Source organism: Sebastes fasciatus, chromosome 23 (genome assembly GCF_043250625.1).
Source record: "Sebastes fasciatus isolate fSebFas1 chromosome 23, fSebFas1.pri, whole genome shotgun sequence".
Taxonomy (NCBI): Eukaryota; Metazoa; Chordata; class Actinopteri; order Perciformes; family Sebastidae; genus Sebastes; species Sebastes fasciatus.
Genome location: NC_133817.1, coordinates 15,192,826 through 15,209,632, shown reverse-complemented (window position 1 = coordinate 15,209,632; position 16,807 = coordinate 15,192,826). Strand labels below are relative to the sequence as shown.

The 16,807-nt window shown below is 41.7% G+C and overlaps 1 protein-coding gene across 2 annotated transcripts in view; it reads left to right on the top strand.

Annotated features, from left to right (window-relative positions):
- Positions 1-16,807, top strand: part of exoc4 (exocyst complex component 4) — a 139,429-nt gene that overhangs the window by 67,379 nt on the left and 55,243 nt on the right. The window lies entirely within an intron of this gene.

Sequence of the window (16,807 nt, the reverse complement as noted above, 5' to 3'; positions counted from 1 at the left end):
ACAAGCGGGCTCGGACAGGCTATGAAAGGATCAATGAATAATTTAACCCCTAACATCATATCTCCCCTGGCAGTAATGTATACAGAAGGGCTCGCACGTGAAAGACTGTATGTCTGTATGTATGTGTGTGCAGAGATACTTGTGCGCACCGTGTGTCATTTTGTGTGCGCCCCTATATGCTGAGAGGTGGCTATTCCAGCAGTGTAATGTGATGTGTGGGAGTATTATCAGAGCTGTAGGTATGACAGACACACCGCCCCAGAGCTGACTTCCTGGAATTGCATTTTGTTGGCCGTCTCCAATATGAGACCTGTCACCTCGCTCGCTCCAGGCCATGCAAACCGTGATTGAGGCATTTCTGCGAGGTGTCACTATCAAGGGTGTACGCTTGTGAAGGTTTTTTTTGTGTTTCTGTCTATCTGCTCGTGCGCGACGGGTAATAGGCTGGTCGTCATGCCGATGAAGAGTTTTACACAATTTCTTTCTCTCCTCCTCCGAATCCTTCAATTTTATCCCGTTTCTTCTGCTTCCTTCCACCTTCACTTTGTCCTCACTCCTTGCATCCTTTCATCCTTTCCGCCTATCCTCACCTCCCGCGCCGCCCCCTCCTCCCTGTCAACACTGTCATAGCTTGGGGAGCCCTTCAGTGTATTACAGACCTCTCACCACTAGTTCTCTTTATGGCACTTTTTCTCTTTTTAAATTCAATCAGGTTTCAATGGAGCCCCCAGAACCATTTCAATTTACTACCTGGACGCCACAGGATGGAAAGTCCTACGCTAACATAAAGCTCTAAATGGAATGGAGGGCTAAGAAAGAGAGAGAGAAGAGGGATGGAGGGGAAAGGTATATGGTAAAGAGAGGAGAGAGGGGGGGCGTATTGAAACTGTGCCACGGAGAGATAACAGCAATGGAGTGGTAAAAATAGAGAGAGGCAGGGGAATTAGGGGGAAAGAGGGTGAGGGAGAAAGATGGGGGAGAGTCTGAAGCGTTACAGTGGATAAGAGACCAGAGATGACAGCAAGGGGGAGAGAAAAAGGAGTGAAATGAAGGGTGGGAGATAGAGAGGAGGAGATAAGGGCACACAGTGAGGAGAAGAGGTGATAAATATAAAGTGTTTTTTTAATCAGAGGAGAATGTGATGTGAAACGGCTCGCCTAGCAACCTGTTTGGGAGGAATGCATCAACCTTTAGACGTCTGTGATACTATGCAGTGCCAGCATACTGTGCCGGTGTTTATTGGCTGGGAGGTATGGAGGAAATACAGTGCGCACATACCTGAATGGGAAGATGAAGCTATTTTTTGTTGTTAGTGTTTTTATATATACAGTATACAGACGTAGGCAAAGTTGTTGGTAACGTTCCGTTAAAGAGAGAAAAACCCACAATGGTCACTGAAATAACTTGAAACTGACAAAAGTAATAATAAATAAAAATTCACTGAAAATTAACTAATGAAAATCAGATATTGTTTTTGAATTATGGTTCAGCAGAATCATTTAAAAAAACAAACTAATGAAACTGGCCTAGACAAAAATGATGGTAACATTAACTTAATATTTTGTTGCACAACCTTTTGAGGCAATCACTGCAATCAAGTGATTTCTGTAACTCTCAATGAGACTTCTGCACCTGTCGACAGGTATGTTGGCCCACTCCTCGTGAGCAAACTGCTCCAGCTGTCTCAGGTTTGAAGGGTGCCTTCTCCAGACTGCATGTTTCAGCTCCTTCCACAGATGTTCAATAGGATTTAGATCAGGGCTCATAGAAGGCCACTTCAGAATAGTCCAATGTTTTGTTCTTAGCCATTCTTGGGTGTTTTTAGATGTGTTTTGGGTCATTATCCTGTTTGAGGACCCATGACCTGCAACTGAGACCAAGCTTTCTGACACTGGGCAGCACATTTCGCTCCAGAATGCCTTGATAGTCTTGAGATTTCATTGCACCCTGCACAGATTCAAGACACCCTGTGCCAGATGCAACAAAGCAGCCCCAGAACATAACCGAGCCTCCTCCATGTTTCACTGTAGGTACAGTGTTCTTTTCTTTGGATGCTTCATTTTTGCGTCTGTGAACATAGAGCTGATGTGACTTGCCAAAAAGCTCCAGTTTTGTCTCATCTGTCCAAAGGACATTCTCCCAGAAGCTTTGTGGCTTGTCAATATGCATTTTGGAAAATTCCAGTCTCGCTTTTTTATGATTTGGTGTCCTCCTGGGTCGTCTTCCATTAAGTCCACTTTGGCTCAAACAGTGACGGATGGTGCGATCTGACACTGATGTACCTTGACCTTGGAGTTCACCTCTAATCTCTTTGGAAGTTGTTCTGGGCTCTTTGGTTACCATTCGTATTATCCGTCTCTTCAATATGTCATCAATTTTCCTCTTGCGGCCACGTCCAGGGAGGTAGGCTACAGTCACATGGACCTTAAACTTCTGAATAATATGTGCAGCTGTAGTCACAGGAACATCAAGCTGCTTGGAGATGGTCTTATAGCCTTTACCTTTAACATGAAGGTCTATAATGTTCTTTCTGATCTCCTGAGACAACTCTCTCCTTAGCTTTCTGTGGTCCATGTTCAGTGTGGTACACACCATGATACCAAACAGCACAGTGACTACTTTTCACCCTTTAAATAGGCAGACTGACTGATTACAAGTTTGAAGATACCTGTGATGCTAATTACAGGACACACCTTAGTTTAATATGTCCCTATGGTCACATTATTTTACATCTTTTCTAGGGGTACCATCATTTTTGTCCTGGCCAGTTTCATTAGTTTGTTTTTTAAAATGATTCTGTTGAACCACAATTCAAAAACAATATCTGATTTTCATTAGTTAATTTTCAGTAAATTTTTATTTATTATTACTTTTGTCAGTTTCAAGTTATTTCAGTGACCATTGTGGGTTTTTCTCTCTTTAACGGAACGTTACCAACAACTTTGCCTACGTCTGTATATAACTCAGCAGTCTGTCACCATCTGGTATCTTTGAGAAAATATCCAAACCATTTCCTCCCAACAATCCTTTTCGACCTCGACTTGGCTGATTTTCTTCAGGGCAACTTTCCATTCACTCTCCCCTTTGGGCCAAAATAGACTCCTCGTGTCCATCTTCGCTGCCGGCCCTTTGTGTGTCGTGTGCAGGTTAAGTGTTTTTCTCAGTAGTGTTTTTTTTTGCAGGCGAATTGAAAAGTGCCTTCACACTTATTTCTCCCAGGGATAGTTGCCATTTCAGTCTTGCTGAGTCACTCACTGAACCGTGAGCGTCCTTCGGCGGCTCAAAGAGACTATATCATCACCATCAACTCTGATTAGAAAAGAACATAATGTGTGTGGGCGTGTCAGTGTTTACGAAGGTCAGGAAAAGATGCACCTAACACCCAGTTAATCATTTTGACTCCCGTGCTTTATCGCTTCTCATCCTTCTTCTCTAAATCACTACTTATAAAGTTGTGTGATGACTTTTCCAAAGGCAGGAAATACTAACCAGGCCCAGAATAACTTCTATGAGCTTTGTACCGGCATATGTATTTTTTTTCCTTTTCCTGTCTGGCTCTGTGTTAAGGCCGTTAAATCATAGTGTAGATATACCTTTAATGAGGTCCAAAGCATCCCTCTTCTTCTTCGTCCTTTGACCCGAAGTCTTTTAGCTTTTGCTGAAGCTGAGAAATGACTCACAGTGAGAAATGCCACGTTAACACGTTAGGCATAAGTTTCTCACAGAGGGTCACCTTGATGCACCTCCGTCCAGACTTAAAGAGAAAATGTACGTTAAGGTTGTTAAGAAGGCAGTTTTGTGTTTCTTTGTTAAGGGGAGACACTAATAGATATCACCATGAAACTTCCCCAGTTGATTACTTACACTAAGACAATTATTTTCTGAAAGTGTATGTTTAAATTAGGGCTGTCAAAATTAATGCGATAATAACGCGTTAATGCAAATTTGTTTTATCGCTACTAATTTCTTTTAACGCATTAGCACAACTAGCGATTTTTAGGTTGTAACGGTCTCAGTTTTATAGCTAGTGAAGATGCTGGTATCATATAAACCTAGAAAACCTTTGGTACAAACCATGTCATACTAGCTTGTCGTGAAGGAGGCTAAATAATGCTTCAAACTTCAGCTAAATTTTGGCGAGGAAAGGAGTATTAAAATTACATTTTTATATAAATAAAAAATGTGTGATTAATTTGCGATTAATCACGATTACCTATGGTCAATCATGGGATTAATCACAATCAAATATGTGCTAACTTGGACATTTCCAGAACAGAAATTCTGAACATTGGATAAAGCCAGGTTCAAAATTCTTGTTTCATTTTGTTGACATTTAGAGTCATTTACTGAAGGAATTTTGGACATCTCTTTTTATCACTCCATAAATCAGAAAATACTCTCAACAGCCATACAAAAAAAAACAATGTTCGACATGTTTTTTGGTATAAAATGCTCTATAAATCAGGCTATGAATGATATATGAACAAACTCCTCTGTAAAAACCTTCAGAATATAGATAGGAATGAAACTGGAAAGTTTGGTGTATGTAAAGAGCTACTGAAGTGGAGATTTCTCTCTCAGAGTATGAAAAAAACGGCCTTTAAAGATGTGTAGGGTAAAAAATGTTAATAGATATCATCTTGAAACCTCCCCAGTTGATTACTTGCATTAAGACATTCTTTTTTGTATTGCATGTTTTCTGAATTTGTATGTTTAAATATGAAAATGAAGCATCATCTAATGCTAACTTTTGGTGAATTTAGGAGAAATCCACAGACGCAAATAGACAAAGTAGTAAAATAAATGTTTTCTTTCCACTAGTCTGAAAGAAGACATGTTATGGAAGGAAAAATAGCCCAAAAAATCTCAAAACTGACCGGTGCATGTTATTGCCTGGGGTGCCTCTCTGTTAATATGGTCCAAACCAGAGTTCGATCTTTCCACCATCTCATTCATGTGGACTCGGCTGTGGTTTCTTCAGGCAAACCCTCTTGGACTGGACTAAACTGCCAAAGTGAAGGCACCCTAAAATAAGCTGTTTTGGATTAAAATAATAGTCACTTGATGGTTCTTTGTATTCTACTCCTCTATCAGCTTTGTTTTTACTTCCTGGCTTACTTTAATAAAGCAGTCCCCTTCCCCCTGTTTCTCTAAATGTCACCTGTGGGAGGCCACTTAATGCGCGGCTTATTAATCAGACTCTGTTTTATAAGGAGGAGATGAACACTTAAATACTTAAGCATTGAGCAGAGTTCAATCAGACCAGATACAGTATTTGTCTGCACCTGCCTATCTGACTAGAGAATAGCGTCGTGTTTGTGAGTCTGAACTGAGCAATTGGTGGCCGTCATTAAGAAAATAGGCGTTTTGAAGGGGCCATGCACCCACACACACACACACGCACACGCACACGCACACGCACACGCACACGCACACGCACACGCACACACACACACACACACATACACACACCACGGGACCAGCCATGAACAGCGCCGTCACCTGCCTCTCTGTCCGTATTGTTTGACATTGTCCAGTGAGCACAAAAGCAGTAATTTGGACCCGGTAGCCTCCCATTGTGACATTGAGGCATCTTTGCCACTCTGTGGTTCTTAATGGCTCAATACGAGAGAGTTGAAACTCCCACAGCCCTTCAACCATTAACAGGGTAGTAAAAGAAGAAGAAATTGCAACAGTTAGCTGCCATTAAAAGTGAATGGTAAATGTGCTTTATGATCCACAGCGGGGGGGTTTTGCACAAAACTTTATTTGAATAACAAGCATTTATACAACTACAACATTTTGTGATTACTAACGGTTGGGGTGGGACTTTCTTTTTTTTGCACTATTAATGAAGAGCAGCAGATGCATATAAAAGTCTAAAATTTAACAACATTAAGACAAATTAGGACTTCATATTAAGCAGCATGTAATTGTCTACACTATTTGATTCTTTTGTAGCATAATAACTGATCTTCGCCACCCATTAGAGGCTCATTAGTAAAGCTGTGAGTCCAGAAAATCTCAGTATTTACCATTCAGCTGACAGCGGAGACAGCCCATTATATAAAATTCATACTTCAGTGACAAACCCCTCAGAAATAAAAAAAAAAAAGATCTGGTCCACTGGAAGTTTGAAAGCTGTTGTGAATGAGAATGAACCAGCGGCGGACAGGTTTGCACCCCTGCTGCTATGATTTCCTTGCCTTAGGCAACGCGCCAGGGAAGGTGTGTGTGTGTGTCTTTGAAACCAAGTTTTTAGTGGAGTTGAGAATTTTTTTTGAGTAGCTGGATAGACCTTCATTACACACAAATCTAATAATTAAAACATGGGCAGACAGTGATCCGGCAGTAGAGAATAATTCACCAGCATGCTATTATCATGGAGGAATGATGGAATGTACTCTAATAATAATAATAACACGTTGCTTCAGCACAACAGAGCTCGACTCAAATGCGCCAAATGCTCCCGAATTGTCCGAAAACAATCGTGGAATTCCAGGATTAAACCTTAAACGAGTCATGGCTAAAGGCTTTATGTGGCAGTTAAGGATCTCTGTACTGTATTAACTGAATACACCTTGACTACATTACTCTGACTAATGAGAGAGATAGTCCCGGGTAGAATTAGAGGGAGATAAAGAGATGGAGGGTGGAGAGAGCGCGCCGTGGGAAGATGGAGGAGTAGGCCACTAGCGGCGGTAAGGTGGTGATTTGTCTTTGAGGCTCTGTGGTGTTGGTGTTGGCAGCGTCAGCTAAACAAGGCCATCTCATTTCCTGTTGTCTGCAGGAAGCAGCTGTCTGCTACCGCTACTGCTGCCGCTGCTACTCAGAGCCCCCGGTCATCAATCTCCCCCGTTTTAATTGGTCTGCACCACACTGCGACTGGCCGGCACACACACATACACACACACATACACACACACACTGACAGAAATAGCTGCAGAGACATAAATGTGCATGCAAGCAATACACCTGCGCTCACACAGAATGAACATATGTTGCAAACCTACAGATGTACACCTGCTTACCTCTGTGTCATACGCAGATAACCACTAATGAACACCACACACGGTATAGATGCATACGGCTTGTTAGGTTACTTCCTCCTTGATATCAGTGTTGCCATTCTTCATGCCTGTCCAGAGGTATAGTAATGACAATAGGTCTACTGTATAAGAAAAACAAGCGACAGTTTTTAAATCTTAACACTGTTGGTACTTAAAGGTAAGATCTACCCTAAGAAATAATGTACAACTCAATTTCTTTTATCTCTGTATCTAAAGTTGTACTCTTAAGGGGATAGTTCAGGTGTTTTGAAGTGGGGTTGTATGAGGTACCTATCCATAGTCAGTGTATTACCTAGTCTGAACTAATCAAAGGACAGCAACTCCTGTATTCTGCGATTTAAAATGACTGTTTTTTCCAATTGAGTCTGGTTGCTTTGGCGTGAGCATAGATAACAGCTTTAGTTCCCCGTTGGAAACACAGACTGTATAGCTGTCTCACAGCAAGGTAAACCAGTGAAAATATAGTCAATACAGCATACACTTAAACCTTTTTTTTTAGCTGGGCCTTTCTTTTGTGTGGCTAAAATATGTTTTGCTGCCGGCCCCGTCCACAGCAGCACATTGCTTTGAGTCCTTGAGGTAACTCCTGTCTGCTTTTCCAAACTGGGGGCGTGCCGGCCGTCATCTTCTGTAGGTAATACACTGACTATGGATAAGTACCTCATACAACCCCACTTCAAAACTCCCGAACTATCCCTTTAAGCAGAATAACTGAGACACATGCTGCAGTTTAGAAATCAAACATAGGACATGTCTGTGGCTGCTTCAGAGACAGTTAGTACTACAACACTTCTAGGACATAATGGGAGCACCAAGGGTGATTTTACTGGGATATGGGATCAGATTTGCAGCTTTAAGCCTCAACATCCATTCACAACTGTGGTTTGTAATTTGGTTGTGACAGGCCTTTTTTCCACCGCAGACATTTTGACTTCAACACAGTAGCAGAAGTGTGTTTAATAACATTAAGCCGTGACAGTTGGTGTGACAGTGAGCCAGCGTGCACAATAATAATAGCAGGACCCTGAAACAGAAGCAGCTAAATGAAATTCAACCATCATTCAGTTTGCACCTGGGATTTTTTTTGTGAAAAAAGGGCCATATGCACGAGCAAGCACAAATTCCATGAGCCAATTCGGCTGTTTGATAATTCATTCATTCACTCATCAACTCCAAAAAAACAGGCCCAGGTGTCCTTAAGGAGGATAATCCGTTAACAATTTTAGGAATAGTTTGCTGATATTTGAAGACAAACACAGGGATAAAGCTTTTGGATTGATGTCTAGATCACAAGTTTAATTCTGCTCACGCTTGCATACCTGTCTTCAATAGATGGAAACCCGTTTAGTATCCTGTCACATCCTACAAGAACATTAACAAAGAGTTACAAAGTTTTACCGAATGAAACTCTGTAGGCATGTTTTATCCAATCGGGGAGTTTTGCATTAAAAAGCCTTTCACAAATAATCTAAAAAATATGTTTTTCATTCAATTGTGAACAGCTGATCTTTGTTTTTCTTCATGCGTGTCGGTCAAGTTCTCATCTGCATGTCTTCCACTGTGGTCTATACAGAGTCTATATAGAGTTCCAGCATGATGGACCTTTGTTTCATATCCTATTAGCCTCGCTCTCCCAAGGAAAGGTCCTGATTATGAAGCCCATTTATACCTGCTGCTGTAAGCATGTGGACACACACACACACACACACACACACTCACATCATTTACATAATGCATCTTTGCACCTTCCCATGGCACTCCTCTCTTTCCCTCTTTTGTTCTCTTAAGCAAACACACACTCATAACCCCCCACCCCCCTCCCACCTCCACCCCTGCAAACACACCGAAAGCCTTCAGCGCATGCGATGCAGCATCAGGGGCAAGAGCGGGATATAAACAGCAGGGAGTCTGGCAGAGGCGTGGGCGGTGTGTGGGAAGACCATATGCATTTCACCAGGCACTGATGAAAACACACGCTGGTACACTTAATCACACACAGTATTGTCACATTTAAAGAAGAAGAAAAAAACAATATACTCGCCTTTCTCTTTCTTTCTTACACACACACACATAGAGCAAATCCTGTACCGGCTTTAGATGGTAGACACCAACTGGAATCTTAATTCTTCCTCAAAACCATTTGTGATTTAAAAAAAAAAAAAAAGAAAAGAAAAAGTCAGCTGGTCATGCAGCCTGAGCTGGTGGAGAAAGCTGACACAGTGCCATCCAGTGGCGGTGGCGGTAATTGCCGGGAGTCTCGAAACATTTAACTGAAAAGTGTACATATTTTCTCAAGCGATACATCTTGTGGATTAAAAAAAACGGTGTTCTGGATCAAGCCAGCAGCCACACAGAATGTGATTTTTGTCCTCATCCATCTTTTCTTCTCATTCTTTAATGCAGTGCGACAGCTTTGAAACCTCTTGAGTAGGTCTTTATATTCCTACAGTGTGACTCCATTAATTTAAAACCACTGTAGAAATAAGTGACTAGTGTGTATCGGAGTGTGTAATATTCTCAGAGAGAGAGAGACAATATTGAATGTGCAGTTGGATAACAATTAAAAGCTGCCATTCTGGCATTTATTGTCTGCCCCCGTTTGGAATGAAAGCTAATGTTGGCTGTGCCATAGAACCCATAATGTGGCCCCATCCATTAAAATCCTTTTTATGACTTTGAAATCTTCCTGAAGTGACTGGGCACAGCGCTGCGAGTAAGAAGAATCGCATATAGATAAGTGCTTTCGAGTGTCACTGGATGTGGTGTATTGATGTATTGACATGTGGCTGTACATTTTTATGTCGGGTCCATGTGTGTTACTGTGACAAAGACAGACTGATTTAGTATGTGCCGCGGACACACTCCCTCCCTCCCTTCTCCTCCTCTGCTCTCAGCTGGCAGTGTGTCCTGTCCTTGGTGTGTGACAGGTCTTTACAGAACAAGCCTTCCTTCTCTGGGCGGCGAAAATCAGAATTCAACCATAGCTGATAGGTTCGTGCCCGGGGGGAATTCTGGGAGATTTAAGAAATGCTGAGTCTCTAATCGATCTTAGCACACTCTTATTCCGCCGTCTTTCTTAAATCTTTGTCTTTATCCCATTTCTCTTTCGGCATCATTACGCCGCCGCCGCCGCAGATAGAGATGGATGATGGGATCCCAACCCTTTCCATTTAAAGAAGCATTTGTTACCTCAGGTTTAGCTTCCAGTGGGGAAATGAATTCAGAGCGGCTGCTATAAAACATCTTTGTCCCCGTCTGTTCTCATTTGTTTCAGCTATCTTAAAGAATCAAAACCCCGGCCTCGATAATCTCTGATTAATCAGAGAGCCACGAGGATGCACTCATTAAGCCTGTTGGTATAAATACATTACGCCATTCAGGGAATGTTATTTCTTGACATACACACTGTACACATAGGGCATGGCATCTACAGTTATCCAGCTCCAGACCCTAGGCCCTGACATCTGTTCCCTAATGACACATAATTACATGCTGTCAAGTGCAATCATCTGCAGTTGCTGCTAAGAAACTGGGTTTGGAGAGCGGACTGGTGCAGCCATGGTGGATCCAGAGGAGACACCCACAGGGATGCTGTGACACCCTCTGAGTTTGAATATCAATCTTGGTGTGTGGTTTTGTGTCTTTGAGAGTGTGCGTGATGAGTTCTTGACACCTGTTAGACCAGTAGAGAGTGGATGGACAGGTGAAGGTGAAGCCAGTCTGACAAAATGAATTCTGTGTTTTGTGTCTGCCTGATTAATGCGCTTGTTGTGCCTCTGGTCAGGAAATAACAATCTTCTGAGGTGAATTTCTAAAACCTAACCTAACAGCAACAGGAGCAATGGCACCCAGAAAGCACATAACACTTAAAGTGGGAGGATTACTGAATCAAAGTGTCAACTAGCGATTATTTTCTTTATCGATTAATCTGCCAATTATTTTCTTAATCAGTGGATTAATCATTCGGCCTATAAAAAGTCAGAAAACAGCCAAGAATCACAATTTTAAAAAGCCCAAAGTGATGTCTTCTGTCAGAGCAATACTGTAAAACTTAAATATACTTGGATTACTATCATATCAGACAAAAAGGGCAGAAAATCAGGTTTGTTAGAGCCCAACCCAAATGTAAAAGGCACAATTTTGTTAAATGTACAACCCTTCCCCTGAGATGGTTGGAACACCTTGTTCTGGCGCTTAAAAAATATAATTTAAATGGTAAAAATTGCAGTCTAGATTTGAACACCTTATATTTACAATGTCACTCGTTCACACATTTCTTTGAAAAAAGGAAAACATTAGTAAAAATGATTATATTTTCATAAATTACTGAGATGGAATTTTGTCTGTCTTCCGAGTCTTCATCTGCCACTTGAGTAAACACTTCACAGTGGGTCTTATTCAATTAGGCTAAAACCTTTTGTCTTGTTTTTGTCTGCGTTTTGTTGATGTGTAACAAGGTAGGAACAGCTAACACTAGCGTCAACTGGTAGGCCAAAAAAATAAGCTCTCCAACAACATGTTTTTGTATGTGGCATAACTAAAAACAGCGTGGTAAAAGAAAAATAACAAAAGAGCCAAAGGTTTACTTACACCCTGTAGATTTCAAAAGTGAGAATACAATGTGAGGACTAGTCAGAAGGTCTCCACTTTGATGTTGAAAGTGAAGAGGATGTGGATGAGTACGAGCAGAGTGAATGGCATATGCAACCGTCCCAACCGACCCCGCTCTCCCCTACATTTAGGGTTCAGTTAGGGCCTGTTGCTGAGACAGATTTGTCCCTTTGCTAGTAGACAAAAGCTCCATATTGTCAAGAATCTGCTCTGCTTTAGTGTCATAAAGCAAATAGTTTGATTAGTAGCACTTATTTGACTTATTTATTGTTACTACAATCAGCAGGACTCATTATTGTAATCAGCAAATCAATTAGCAGCAGCACCACAAACCCAGTCTTGGTCTTCTTGTCCTTTTAATGATCTAATTCTAACTCCTTTCTTGTAATTGACGCCTACTATCAAAACCTTTGCCGCATGCCAGTCTGTATGTAAATGTCTGCCACAGTGTTTTTTAGGCCAGTTGGAAATGGTGTATGTGTGTGTGTGTGTGTGTGTGTGTGTGTGTGTGTGTGAGGGTAGATAAGCAGATTATTTAAGGCTATTAACATTTCACACACAGGGAGCGAGACAACACTGTGTAGTTGCCGCCGCCGTGTCTCTGCAGCGCTCTCCACCGCGTCTCCTTTGCGACTTGGCTGCCGACACCTCTGCTGCGTACAGCTGCCATATGGTCGACTGGTGTGTTTCGTTATCACCTGGCAGTGACACTGACATTGTTAATCGGGTCCAATTATAACAGCCTCATAAGCTGAAGCAGACACCATTACTGGATTCTCGTGGTTTTTGAAAGAATTGAAAGCACCCCTTGATAATTTTTGAAGTAACTGAAGGCCTGCGTGCCATTTGTGGATTCGTCTGCCGTTAAACTGGCTTTTATGTAGTATGGAAGAGAAGTGAGTAAGGCCTTTACCTATACAACTGTGCAGGCGCATTTATTCCAGTAACAATAACAGGCCTTGAAGGATGGTTCCTGCTTGTATAAAACATGTCTGACCCTTTGAAAAATGTGCTTTGACTATTTAAAGGTCTTATTAATAACATTTTTTGAAAAGTAATACATCCGCAGAGCCTTTAGAAAGGTGCCGAATAAAAGCATGTTTTTTCCTGAACAAAAAAAATATTATGATTGTGAATTAATCATTTTAAAAATTTTGGAGGGGTCTGAAATTAATGTTTTGTTTATATTAGGGCTATCAATCGATTAAAATAGTTCATCGTGATTAATCGCAAATGAATACCAAATTTTTTTATCTGTTCGAAATGTACCTTAAAGGGAGATTTGTCAAGTATTTAATACTCTTATCAACATGGGAGTGGGCAAATATGCTTGCTTTATGCAAATGTATGTATATATTTATTATTGTAAATCAATTAACAACACAAAACAATGACAGGTATTGTCCAGAAACCCTCACAGGTACTGCATTTAGCATGAAAAATATGCTCAAATCACAACATGGCAAACTGCAGCCCAACAGGCAACAACAGCTGTCAGTGTGTCAGTGTGCTGACTTGACTATGACTTGCCCCAAAACTGCATTTGATTATCATAAAGTGGGCATGTCTGTAAAGGGGAGACTCGTGGGTACCCATAGAACCCATTTTCATTCACATATCTTGAGGTCAGAGGTCAAGGGATCTTTTTGAATATGGCCATCACAGTTTTTCCTCACCAGAATTTAGCCTAAGTTTGGAGCGTTATTTAACCTTCTTCCCTACAAGCCAGTATGACACGGTTGGTACCAGTGGATTCCTTAGTTTCATATGATGTCAGTATCTTCACTCTACCTTTTAAAACTGAGCCTGCTACACAATTTGTGTTAAAGGTCACCTATTATGCAAAATGCACTTTTCCATGTCTTTTAAACATCAATATCTGTCCCCAGTGTGTCTACAGGCCACCATAGTATTATAAAAGACCATCCTCTCTCTTTTTCTCCTCCTCCGTTTGTCCGGAAATGGGTGCAGAAAAAAAATTAGCTTTTTTCCTTGTATCCTGACGTCATTAGGGAATGCAAGTCACGTGAGGGTTTCCTGGTCGAACCAGAGAGAACCTTCAGTAGCTGACCCCGCCCCACAGCGCGTCACTGTCTCTCCTCCTCAACCTAACTTGAGCAAAGTAGCTCCTACAGTTAGTCTGCAAGAACCAGCAGAACAGGCTTCATGTACTCCCATCATCTAAATATAACATGTTCTTTCACAAAGGCTTTATGTAATTACACTGTTTAAACAGATGATATTTATATATTATATATATTTGATGTCATGCATGTAGCAGAGTACAGGTAGTAAATAGTGACTTGTAAGCAACACAACACATTTCTGTTTCACAGTCAAACTTTATTTGAGTTGACAGATGACAATATTAATTATTCACAGCATTTGTAATCAGCTCACCTGCAGTTATGTTAACATGGTACAGGAGAAAGTCTTCAGCTCTGGTAAACTATGATAAGCTAAGCTCCGGTGGTCTGTAGTCATGGTAACACAGAGACAGCTACTACTGTAAATAATATACCATTACTCTGATCTTCCATACATTTATCTTTTAGCAGAAATAATGAACTGACTACTGTTTCACATCTTCTATTTTCCACCCTGATGGTCGCTGTGTTTACACACCGTGTCATAGCGGTAGCATGTAGCTAACCCGGTAGCATGTAGCTACATGCTAACGGGTTAGCTACATGCTACCGGGTTAGCTTTGTATCTCCATGTAAACAGAGCCATCTGCTCTCAGCTGTCTGCTCTCCTCTGGGATGATTCTGTCAGTCATTTCTCACAGATGGATCTGTAAAGACAGACGTAAAACAGAGTGTATGTTTACGGTTTACAGAGTTGATGCATGAGGTAAACACTGAGTTAACTAACAGAGATATAAATAGTATTATTTACCTGAGAGAAACCGTCAGGAAAACCTGGAATCTGGACCGCAGATGTTGATCATGTGTCGCCGATTTCTGATCAGATTCCTCCGGTAACGTGCGCTGGGTGAAGTTTCTGGTTTATAAACTTTAAAGTGGTTTATAAACTTTATTCTAGCTGCTATCTCTCCACTCGTCTCTCTCTCTCTCTCTCTAGAGAGAGAGAGAGAGAGAGAGAGAGAGCTTCTCCGGGAGGGAGGGGGAGGGTGACGCTGTTGTTGAGGACGTTTGATTGACAGAAAACGCTGACCAATCAGAGCAGAGTGGGAGGAGACAGAGGCTACAGACACAGAAATCAGCACTTTTGGAAATGGGCTGAAACAGAGGTTATAGAGACATGCTGGAATGCATGATCTGATTGTTTTTTTGAAAAAAAAACTTCAGAGACATGGTTTGGAGGTGTCTGAGACCTATAATAACTAGTTTAAATGGAGTATAATATGTGACCTTTAATGCGTTAAAGAAATTAGTGCCGTTAAATGAATTTGCGTTAACGCGCTATTATCGTGTTAACTTTGACAGCCATAGTTTATATCTGTGGAAGATATCTGAGGTCAAGGTTCCCACATCAAACAAGGCATACGCTGGTATCACGTGGTATCTCTGGGTCGTCAGTCAGTGTGGGAAAAAACGGCTGAGATTGATGTTAAGTGCCTGGCAACGACTTTTTGTGCAGTAAATGCACTGGAAAAGGGGATGTTGATGCTGAATGTCATCACTGTTATCACCTTTAACGTAGAGACGCTTCAGACTTGTTGGAAGAATAAAAAAACATTACAATGTAGAGGGGAACTCCAGCCAGACAAGTGGTCGTGTAGTAGCTCATGATAACTGGTGAAAATGTCAATTTAGAACCAACGTGAAGTCGGTCATAGCCTTGAGAGATCAAATGAGGCTGGCTGTCATTCATTGGTGAGAGGTCAGACCATGTTTTTGTGTAGGAGGTTTGGCACCGAGTACGAGTTTCTGCAAATGGCCTTGTACAGCCTTCGGTGGTTTGTGATTCATTTGGAGTTGAGACAAGTTGATGGCTTTTGAGTGTGTGTGTGTACGTGTGTGTGTGTGTGTGTTAACTTGTTTGGTGTCATTTGTTATCGCCACCATCATCTTCACCAGAAGCTGTTATTCACTATGCAGTATGTCTTCGCCATCAGCGAGGAACATTTGGAAGCTGTGGTTGTAATGCTAATGAGCTTTCGAGAGAGACGTTCTTTCAGGGATCCATTTGGAAATCTTTAAGCTCTGCTGTGCTTTGCCCCGTGTTATTTACCCCATTTGCATTTTAACCAGCCTTACGACTCTATATTCCAAATGATTTCTCTTCACAGAACATTCTGTTTTAATGCATGTTGTCTTGCTCGCTAAAAAACCCATACTGACATGCGCTCTTGGGGGGGGTTCGCTAACCGTCGCCGGGCCCCAGCGGTGCTTTTAGCCCAGTTACCTTGGCTAAACTTCCTCGCAGCACCCACGGGCTCGGTATCCTTCGTGAAGGGAAAAGGGGGCCTGCGGCTCGGCTCCAGATGGCCGTCTGGATAGACAAAGCCGTTTTTACTGCCTCGTCCCCTGCTACATTACTCAAACGTTATCACCCCTGCCTACAAAAATCCATCTGTGCTCACGCGCTAACTTGAAGATCCATCATCTTGACACTTGTATTGAAACAATGACAATAATGACAGCGCAGAGATGGATCTCGGAACAACAACGGCGCGCGTTTAAACCGCCGACGTTTGTCCTAAGATCAATTCTTGGAAAATGAAGTTGTCAGCAGGAATTGTATTTATTTCTTTTTTTTTGTTGAGGAGAGTTTAAGTTGTTCTCTCTCTACATGTTTATACAGAGAAGCTTTATATCTGGCCCCTGTTGTTTTTTTGCAAGCTTGACGGTTTTAATGAGGCCACAGAAGAGTTTCTCCTACTTAACTTTCTGTTGTGGTGGAGTTTCCATGGGAATCAATGAAGGATTTAGAATAGGTTTAGGTTCCCTCGCTCACTCTCGTCTCTCTCTTGCTCACTCTGACACACAAGGATGCACACACACACACATTTGCCTCAGCTCTTGCTGACTAATTGGGTACGGATGCTGAGTAGTGTGATCTTGCAATTTGTGCTCCTCCTCGTGTCTGCATGTGTTTTTATGTGTGCCCGTGCATGCATGTGTTTGTATGCACATGCCCTCTTGGCTAATCAATCATCC